General features: G+C 43.9%; 1 long non-coding RNA gene across 1 annotated transcript; it reads right to left on the bottom strand.

Annotated features, from left to right (window-relative positions):
* Positions 1-7818: 7818 nt before the first annotated feature.
* Positions 7819-8828, bottom strand: LOC143516172 (uncharacterized). Its single transcript, XR_013131588.1, has 3 exons — positions 8751-8828; positions 7987-8034; positions 7819-7905 (listed from the first exon to the last, which is right to left on the bottom strand). It is a non-coding gene; the product is annotated as an uncharacterized LOC143516172 (long non-coding RNA).
* Between the last annotated feature and the right edge of the window lie 2277 nt (positions 8829-11105).

Below are 11105 nucleotides of genomic sequence, written 5' to 3'. Positions count from 1 at the left end.
TCGTTGGCTGACTGAAGTAAGGCCTTCAGGAGCTAAGCGCTTAGTCTCCCCCTCAGGTGTGCCGTCCTCAGTCGTGGAGTCCCATCTGGGGTGCCAAAATGTGCTAGAAATTCTGAAACCCTTAAATGGTGAGCACAATAAAAGTCAGAAGCAGTTGGGTTAGATAATAAAGTACAATGATTTATTTTAACAAAGCATGGATTAAACCCCTGAGATCTCCGTTACAAACATGCCAGGTGTCTGTCACAGAGAGAGCTCAGAGATCCCTCTCCAAGAGATCCCTGTTCCAAACGCACAAGGCGTCTGCAAAAGAGAGCTAATTCACCATTCCGAACTCTCATCTTTTATACGTTTAATCATCAACACACACGGTGTCCACGAGGTGAACACGAGGTGATCAACCAAATGTGATTGGACAATACAGGAAATAATTAACGTTGATTTGACAGATGCATGTGACGCATGCCCCCTCCACGCTCAGCATCCTTGTGATGTCATGACAGCCTGAGTGTCGCCGTAGTCCCTTCCAAGTGGAGATTAGGAGTCTTCCAGCGAGGTCAGTTTTAGAACACCAGAGGAACATCAGATTAGGCCTCAGCCGAGGCCAGAGAACACACACACACACACATCTGAGGTCTACTGAAGTCACGAGAATGACTTCAGTGCCATGATTAACACACGTATATGTAAAAAGATCTCTAACCCCTATATCTAATATGTTTAATGTATACTAAGAAAGCCTGACATAAATGGAAATCACCAAATTTCCACCACAATTACTTCCTTAACCAAAGAATTCATGCTAAGAATGATTGTCACTTTCTAATAAAAACTACTCTGTCAAGACAGCATATATACTTAAATGAGTGTAACAAACAAATGTGCTTTAAAACAGACAAAAACACAATTTACAGACGTAAATCGATATGAAGTAAAGCTTTATATTATAACATTTCATGCAACACATTATGTTACATATGAAGGTAAGGCATAGGGCAGGATGTAGCTGCCCTCAAAGCAGTGACCGAGAAGCTCCATGATGCCAAGGCTAAAAAGCTATCATCAGTATTAATTCTTCTAGACCCCCCATACTCAAATAGCGGGCTATCTATTTCTGGCCCGCGAGCTGTTTTGAAAAGTTTTTTTTTTTTTTTTTTTGGAATCTTTTTTTTCAATCGCGCTATCCGCTCTTATTTTGAAATCGCAAGACGCTGCCGGGGATTGCCTTTATGGCAACAACAAACACGTAGCAGACGCCCAAATGCGTTCGCCACTCCCCCCCCCCGTAACCCGCCCCTTTAGTGATTGAAAAAATAAAATATGGTCCGCCATCATTTCTATTTGAGTACCCCTGTTCTAGACCTTTCTGCAGCCTTTGACACTGTCAACCACAACATCCTCCTCTCTGTTCTTTCTAGCCTCGGTGTGACTGGCTCTGCTTGGAAATGGTTCCAGTCATATCTTGAAGACCGTTCCTATCAGGTAACATGGAGAGGATCTACATCCAATCCATGTAAACTTTCCACTGGAGTCCCCCAAGGCTCAGTCCTAGGCCCTCTTCTCTTCTCATTATATACTCATTCCCTTGGTGACATTATTTTGTCTCATGGTTTCTGTTATCATTGCTATGCTGATGACACCCAGCTAATTCTTTCCTTCCCTCATTCTGACACCCAGGTCTCTAGGTGTATCTCGGCATGCTTGACAGATATTGCTGCATGGATGACTACTCACCACTTGAAGCTCAACCCTAGCAAAACTGAGCTTTTGTACATTCCAGGAACCCCAAACCCACACAACGACCTCACAGTTTCCTTTGAGAACATCTTGTTAACACCATCAGAAACTGCTCAAAGCCTGGGTGTAACATTCTCAACACATGTTTCAAAGCTGACCAGATCCTGCAGATTTCTCCTCTGCAACATACGAAGAATACGACCCTTCCTTTCACAGGAAGCTACTCAAGTGCTTGTGCAGTCTCTAGTAATATCTAAGCTGGACTACTGCAATTCCCTACTTGCAGGTCTTCCTCTACGGGTCATCAGACCTCTACAACTAATTCAGAATGCTGCAGCACGACTGGTCTTCAATCTACCCAAGTTCTCACATGTGACTCCTCTACTACGTTCTCTTCACTGGCTTCCAGTAGCAGCACGCATCAGATATAAAACCTTGATGCTTGCTTACAAAGCCAAAAATGGACTGGCCCCTCCCTACATGATGTCCATGGTAAAAAGCCGATCTGTACAGCGAACACTTAGAACCTCAAGCTTGGCTCGACTTGAAACTCCATGCTTAAAGTCTCATGGAAGACAAAGCTCCAGACTATTCTCCGTCCTGGCTCCAAGATGGTGGAACAATCTTCCATTAGCTGCTAGGACTGCAGAGTCTATTACTATCTTCAAGCGTAGACTGAAGACTCACCTGTTTGTTGAGTTCTTACCAGAGCACTAATTCAGCTGATACAATTTAAGAACAACGGCAAGTGGTATGTCTGTTTATGGTTATTTGTGCTTCTAGGCAAATGTCTAACTTGCAAAACACTAGGTAATGATACTGACTCCTGTAGTTTAGTAGTAGTCTGACTCAATGGTGTCTTGAATTCTGGCCTATTTGTACTATTTCCTAGGATGTATTCTGTGATCAGAAGCAAAGCACTTTGTAAGTCGCTCTGGATAAGAGCGTCTGCTAAATGCCGTAAATGTAAATGTAAATGTAGCTGGTTTACTGATAAAAACTTTGTTTCTTGTTTTTCTCCTTATTGTGTAATCAATACATGTGAACGTGGTACTACGAGTGGGTGAATATGGAGGTGGGTTCACTACAGAGAGTGAGATGAATACAGGCACAGGAGTTCCAGTTCCAGATGTTTTAATGGTGGATTCCAGCAAAGGCGTAAATTACTGACACTAGTAAATGTAAAGAAAAACTGTACATATAACATATAAAAAGTACTCAAGCCCGCAAAGCCCACTGCTGGGATTGAGAACAATGGGGCGATGCGGAAACCGACATCCCATTCCGGAGGAGCTAAGGAGGAGAGCCCGAGGAAGCAAGGCCGGTGCTAAGCTAAAGGCTAGGCCAGTGGTTCCCAAACTTTTTCTGCCGTGCCCCCCTTTAGTAGATGAGAATATTTTTGCGCCCCCCCTACACCCCCCCCCCCCCCCCCCATATTGACTAGGGATGTGTTGAAAACTTACAAAAACAATAGGTTCACAACTTTGGTCAAACATGAAAAAAATTAACTGCAAGAAACATTTTAAATGGTTCAAGAATTCTAAATGTAATTTAAAATAAATAAGGAGATGAAATAAGAGAAACAGCAATACATATGCTGCTAGTTTGCAAGCGCAGACATCACGCAGAGCACAAAGCATGTAACGGCCAGAAATATGTGTACTGTCTCTTTAAGGGAGCGAGTTGAGCGTGCGTATGGAATATTGTTTTTTTAGCTTTCCGCCGTAGACCGAGTCAGACCACTGCTCTTTAATTTATTTCTGTAAGTAACGCATTAAATGAGCTTTGGACAACTCACCAGTTCATGTATGAACAGTGAAGTATTGCTGGAGCCCAGGTTTATTTTGGTCAACCAGCAAATAAACGGACTAAGTGGAATACCACCAGCGCGAGTATTAGGGTTGAACTAACTCCGAAAAGCAAGCAATACAAGCATATAATTAGAGTGAATAGATCTGTTTTTATGGATCGGTCACATTGTCCCCGATACCCGATCTAGAATTTTTTCAGATATTAATATCGGAATCGGTGCATCCCTAATATTGACACATGTGCACGTTTTACTTTCAAGCTCCGCGCCCCCCCTGCAATAGCTCCGCGCCCCACCTAGGGGGCGCGCCCCCCACTTTGGGAACCACTGGGCTAGGCTATCCGACAATCGGAGGCGCTACAAACCACCTATTCCCTCCGTTATCATGGGGAATGTGAACTCGCTACCTAATAAGGTTGATGAGCTGTCCGCACTAATCAATCAGCGGATTTACCGTGAGTGCAGCTTGCTTATCTTTACGGAGTCATGGCTAACTGAGCTAATACCGGATGCTAACGTGGACCTGCTTGGCTTCACTGCTGTGAGAGCGGACAGAGACAAAAAATCATGCGGGAAAAGCAAAGGTGGGGGGTTGATCATCTATGTTAACAATCGCTGGTGTCACCCCGGTCATATATCTGTAAAGATAGTCTTATGCTGTTCGGATCTGGAGTTACTAGCTGTTAGCTGCCGGCCCTACTATGTTCCACGAGAATACAGTCATGTGATCGCTCTCTGTGTTTACATTCCACTGAGGGTGGACGCAGCCGCAGCATGTGAGCACATTCACTTAGCGACTGCAAAATTACAGACACAGCACCCTGATGCATTTATCTTAATTTCTGGGGACTTTAATCATGCTACTCTGGACTCTACACTGCCTGCATTTTATCAGAACGTGGACTGTCCAACAAGAAACAACAGGACAATAGACCTCCTATATGCTAATGTAAAAGAGGCATACAGAGTCACAGCCCTGCCCCCCCTGGGGAAGTCGGACCACGTTCTACTACATGCACAGCCTATGTACACCCCCCTCGTTCAAAGGCTGCCTCCAACTACCAGAACCACCAGGAAGTGGACCCCAGAAATGGAAGAAGAGCTGAGGGACTGTTACAGTAACACAGACTGGGATGTTCTTCTCAATTCTCACTGTGAAGACATCGAGACGATGACACACTGTCTGACAGATTATATTAACTTCTGTACAGATGTGGTCTCCCCCATAAAAACCGTACGATGCTACCCCAACAACAAGCCATGGGTCACACAGAAAGTTAAGGCTGCAATCAACACAAAAAAAGCTGCCTTTAGAAACGGGAACCGGGAGGCGATGAGAGCAGCACATCTGGATCTAAAACACTGTGTGAGGGAAGCCAAAGATAGCTACAGGAGGAAGATTGAGCAGAAGCTTGCAGATAACAACATGAGAGAGGTATGGAATGGTCTCAAAAACATCACAGGCCATAACACCAAGACGAGAGCGGGGGAGGGGACTGTGGATAGAGTGAATGAGTTGAACATCTTCTTCAACAGATTTAACCAGGCCACGTCCTCCTCAACCCCCCATTCACTACAGCCATCTCCCCTCTCTTCATTATCACACCCTCCTCCAGATACTGCAGCAGGCAACCCCACCCCCAACTATCCTCCCACCACAGCAACTTCAACTCTGACCTTAACACAACACCTACACAACACAACCACAACACAGACCTCAGCAAACATCACTTCAGACCAAGTCAGGAAACAACTAAGGAAGCTCCACCCCAAAAAAGCGCCTGGACCTGACATGGTATTACCTCGTGTACTGAAGAACTGTGCTGATGAACTGTGTGAACCGCTACAACGTGTCTTCAATCTCAGCCTGCAGCTGGGAAAAGTGCCCACCATATGGAAAACTTCATGTATAGTTCCTGTTCCCAAAAAGAACAGACCCAGTGAACTGAATGATTTTAGACCTGTGGCACTAACATCGCACATTATGAAGACGTTTGAGCGGCTCCTCCTCTGCCTCCTCAGTCCCCAGATACAACATGCTCAGGATGGACTGCAGTTTGCTTACCGGGCAGGTGTTGGCGTGGATGACGCCATCCTCTACCTACTACACAGAGCACATTCACACCTGGACAATAAGAACACAGTGAGGATTCTTTTTCTGGACTTCTCAAGTGCTTTTAACACCATTCAGCCTCTTTTACTCCAGGATAAGCTGAACAGGATGTGTGTGGACCCCTGCCTGGTTGTCTAGATCATCAGCTACCTCACTAACAGGCCACAGTATGTCAAGATGGTGGACATCACGTCTGACACTGTGATCAGCAGCATAGGAGCACCTCAAGGCACGGTGCTGGCCCCTCTTCTCTTCACCCTCTACACTGCTGACTTCTGGTACAACTCTGAGCTGTGTCACATCCAGAAGTTTGCAGATGACACAGCCATCGTCGGGTGTATCAGGGATGACAGGGAGGAGGAGTACAGGAGCCTAGTGAAGGATTTTACAACCTGGTGCAATGCAAACCACCTACAGCTCAACACCACAAAAACCAAAGAGCTGGTCATCGACTTTGGGAAGTCTAGACCCAAGCCACGACCGATCATGGTAGGAGGGGATGAGGTGGAGATGGTTGCATCATACAAGTACCTGGGGTTGTGGCTGAACAATAAACTGGACTGGTCTTGCAATACAGAGCAACTGTGCAAAAAGGGACAGAGCAGGATGTATTTTCTCAGGAAGATTCGGTCCTTCAACATATGCAGAAAACTCCTGCTGACTTTCTACCAGACGGTAGTGGCCAGTGTCCTGTTCTACACCGTGGTCTGCTGGGGGGGCAGTATATCCAAGAAGGACTCTTCCAGGATAGAAAAACTGATCAGGCGGGCAGGATCTGTTGTCGGCACTAGGCTGGACTCTCTGGTGACGGTAGCAGAAAAAAGGACACTGAACAAACTACTGGACATCCTGGATAACACCAGTCACCCATTGCACACGGTCATCATACAACAGAGGAGTCTGTTTAGTGACAGACTACTACTCCCCAGGTGCAGGACTAATAGACTCAAACACTCTTTTGTCCCTCAGGCCATCAAACTATACAACTCCTCTCTGGGAACGAGGGAGAAGGAGTTAATAGGTGGATGTGCCAATGGGTAGACTGAGAATGTTTGGGAATCAGCTGAGCTGATCACCTATAAACTGGGCTATGTGTAATATGATGACACAATTTAATCAATCAGTTCATCCAAATCACAATACCTCATAATGGGCTATGTGCAATTGCATCCTCTTATCCTTTTATACATTGCCGTTTTTTCTTAGTTTATGTTTATTATTATTACTGTTATTATTATTATTATGTTGTGTGCTTAATCTTGTTTTAGTGATATTTTTAAATTGTAATACTACCTTGTTAACATTATGGTACTGTAACGCTGCTACTGGAAAAATACAATTTCCTGAAGGGATCCGTCCCAAGGGATAAATAAAGCTCTATCTATCTATCTATCTATCTATCTATCTATCTAAAGGCTTATAAGCAGCACTTTAAGCAAGCACTGGCAAACAGCAGCCAGTCTAGCCCCTGACTTTCGTGGGCTCAACACAATTACTTCCAATATTCAATAACCAACATTAACCAACCAACCTCTCCCCCCCTTAGCCTCTGAGAGGAAGCCCTCTTATACTAGTAGCCCCTCCCCTTAATTAAGCTGGGGCATACCATTACTACTAGCAGGGGTTACCTATAAACACAAACATAACATACATACATTACATTACTGCAGTAACACAATATATACCTAACATTTTACGTTTAGTGCACTATGACAAGAATAATAATTAATATGTCCATCCATTGTGTACATCTCAGTCCTCAGGTAATCCCAGGACCTGTAACCCCCCTCCCCTCCTTCAGTAGGCCGAGGGCCCTTCGACCACTATAAGGAAGGAGCTGGCTGGGCCGCCAGTCCCCCTGAGAATCCCACATGAAGAGTTAAGTACAGCATTTAGTCCATCACAGGAATGTCTGTAGAGTCTTGGTGATGGGCCAGAGCTACTGGCATCATCACAATACATGATGGGGAATAGGGCAAGAGTGTGGAGACAAAATAAGAAAAAAACCATGATGCCAAAGGGGGAAACTATAATATTGGGAAAGACATATTTACTGATCTGCTTATACCTCAAATATGCTGTTTTAGCAGTATTTTAAAAGAAAGAGTAGAACTTTAAAATGTAATCCTGTGTTTTAGATTTTATTCAGGATGTGTCAGGTCATCAGGACATTTGGACACAGCTGTTTGCGTGTGGCTCCTTCATGGCTCCATTGTTTCATGTTCGGATTTCTCCTGAATACGGACTACAGTGCAGAAAAAAAGGACTTCAGAATAAGCACCATTATGGTCCTGAACAATTTCCTTTTGAACAGAAAGTGTCTTACATTTAGAACTGGAGCACACGACTCTCCATACAAACTGTGCGGCATTATCTGAAATACACCAACAAACAAGAATAAAACAATGTTTTGCCATATACAGTAACATGAATGAACAGGTACTGTCACTGCCTAATTTTGATCTTCTTAACGTGATGATTCATAAGACTCAAATCAGTCCACATGATCCTTATATGATCCAGATGCAGCTGCAAGATGACACATAACTGCAGTAATAATCCAATGAACAAAGAAGTCTAACAAAAATAATAATTTGAGTTTGGCTGTTATCCATGAGTAGGATAAGAAATTAAAAATTGCCAGCTACATAGCATTTGCTATTTCTCAGCTGTTTTACTTATATTCCCCAAGGTGTGAATACAGGAGAGGAGTTAGCAATGTCGGCAATGTAATGTTTTCACAGTCTAACTGTGATATAAATTACTCATTGATAGCATCAATATGCTGCACAATCAGATAAACACAACCGGACATATTTGTTAGATTTAGTTCTACTCCAACATGTGCGTTATTTTATTTGCCGTGTGCCAACACATCATTCATCTATGTTAGTCCCTACTGGTGATGTGGAGGATTAACAGTAATAACACCAATGCATCAGAGGCAAGAACAACAAAAAAAACCCACAGGTTCTGATGTGACAGTTCTTAATGTGCTCACGTTACACTGAAACCTTCACCTCATATGACAATATAGTGAATAAATTAATAAAATAATTTTATTTAAAAAGTGAATAAAATAATACACACCTTACACTTCTCTGTTGGCCCTAAAGGTAATTGTCACGTTGAGGACCCCGGCCCCTCCCTTTTGGGCATGTGTTTACGTCGTCTACGACTCCTAGTCTGCGTCTGTGGATCTCCGTAGGTGCGGTTATGTCTTGTGATCATCCGTCTCACCTGTGGCTCGTCTCGTAATCAAGTGGGACTTATGTGGTTTGTCTACTTAATGTGCGTTCGCGCAGTGTCCTGTGCTCGTCGTTGTCTAAAGTCCACACGTTGCCGTTCTGTTACGTGTTTTACGTGCGATATATGCGCTATCTGTGTGTTCAAATAAAAGTGACGTCTGTCGCCACAGAGGGATCCGTGTCTCATCCTTCACGCCGCACCGAACGTCACAGTAATCTCAGTACATAAATCATTTTAGTCATTGCTGCATCAGGAGTGATGTCATATCCAGGAATCACATCCTTCAGAATCTGGTATGGCAGACACATATATTTGTCACAAGGCTATGTGCATATTTTCAGCTGTCCTTTGTTTCTGTGGTTCATTTGGTTTGTTATTTAATCCCTGTCTTTCTAGTATTCCTTTGCGGGTCAATGTCGGTACACTTTGCGGTACACACTTTTTTGTACATATTGAACTCTGTTCAATATATTCATGTTTATCACGCATAGAGTTTCTCTCTCTGTTCATGTTGTTTGTTAGTTTAGCTTCACTCTTTATGTTCCTGAATTTAGCCAATCGTGTTACTGTTTAGCCCCTGTTCATGGTTTGTGTGTTTGTTGGGTTTATCAGTCTTGTTTAGTCAACCTGTTGATGTTTGGCCCTGTTCATCCTATACAGTGGGGAAAATAAGTATTTAGTCAGTCACCAATTGTGCAAGTTCTCCCACTTAAAAAGATGAGAGAGGCCGGTAATTGACATCATAGGTAGACCTCAACTATGAGAAAATCATTTTGTCTGACTTTTAAAGAATTTATTTGCAAATAATGGTGGAAAATAAGTATTTGGTCAATAACAAAAGTTCATCTCAATACTTTGTTGTATATCCTCTGTTGGCAATGACAGAGGTCAAACGTTTTCTGTAAGTCTTCACAAGGTTGGCACACACTGTTGCTGGTATGTTGGCCCATTCCTCTATGCAGATCTCCTCTAGAGCAGTGATGTTTTGGGGCTGTCGGCGGGCAACACGGACTTTTAACTCCCTCCAAAGGTTTTCGATGGGGTTGAGATCGGGAGACTGGCTAGGCCACTCCAGGACTTTGAAATGTTTCTTACGAAGCCACTCCTTTGTTGCCCTGGCAGTGTGCTTGGGATCATGTCATGCTGAAAGACCCAGCCACGTTTCATCTTCATTGCCCTTGCTGATGGAAGGAGGTTTGCACCCAAAATCTCACAATACATGGCCCCATTCATTCTTTCATGTACACAGACCAGTCGTCCTGGTCCCTTTGCAGAGAAACAGTCCCAAAGCATGATGTTGCCACCCCCATGCTTCACAGTTGGTATGGTGTTCTTTGGATGCAACTCAGCATTCACTGTCCTCCAAACACGACGAGTTGTGTTTTTACCAAATAGTTCAACTTTGGTTTCATCTGACCATATGACATTCTCCCAATACTCTTCTGGAACATCCAAATGCTCTCTAGCAAACTTCAGACGTGCCTGGATATGGACTGGCTTAAGCAGGGGGACACGTCTGGCACTGCAAGATCTGAGTCCCTGGCGTCGTAGTGTGTTGCTGATGGTAGCCTTTGTAACATTGGTCCCAGCTTTCTGCAGGTCATTCACTAGATCCCCCCTTGTGGTTCTGGGATTTTTCCTCACCGTTCTTGTGATCATTTTGACCCCACGGGCTGAGATCAGTCTATTGCAGATTCAGTCTTCCCAGCCTGGTGCAGGTCTACAGTTCGGTTTCTGGTGTCCTCCGACAGCTCTTTCGTCTTCACCATAGTGGAGTTTGGAGTGTGACTGTTTGAGGTTGTGGGCAGGTGTCTTTTATACTGTTAACAACTTCAAACAGGTGCCATTAATACAGGTAATGAGAAGAAGTTACAGGTCTGTGACAGCCAGAAATCTTGCTTGTTTGTAGGTGACCAAATACTTATTTTCCACCATTATTTGCAAATAAATTCTTTAAAAGTCAGACAAAATGATTTTCTCAATTTTTTTTTCACATTTTGTCTCTCATAGTTGAGGTCTACCTATGATGTCAATTAGGACCGCTACCTCCGCCTTTGTGCAAGAAGGAACAGGAGGAGCACTGCCAGAGCCCTGCAAAATGATGTCCAGCAGGCCACAAATGTGCATGTGTCTGCCCAAACAGTTAGAAACCGACTCCATGAGGATGGTATGAGGGCCCGACGTCCACAGATGGGG

Source organism: Brachyhypopomus gauderio, chromosome 6 (genome assembly GCF_052324685.1).
Source record: "Brachyhypopomus gauderio isolate BG-103 chromosome 6, BGAUD_0.2, whole genome shotgun sequence".
Lineage (NCBI taxonomy): Eukaryota > Metazoa > Chordata > Actinopteri > Gymnotiformes > Hypopomidae > Brachyhypopomus > Brachyhypopomus gauderio.
The sequence above is the reverse complement of the archived record's forward strand: the minus strand, read 5'-3'. Positions and strand labels throughout refer to the sequence as shown.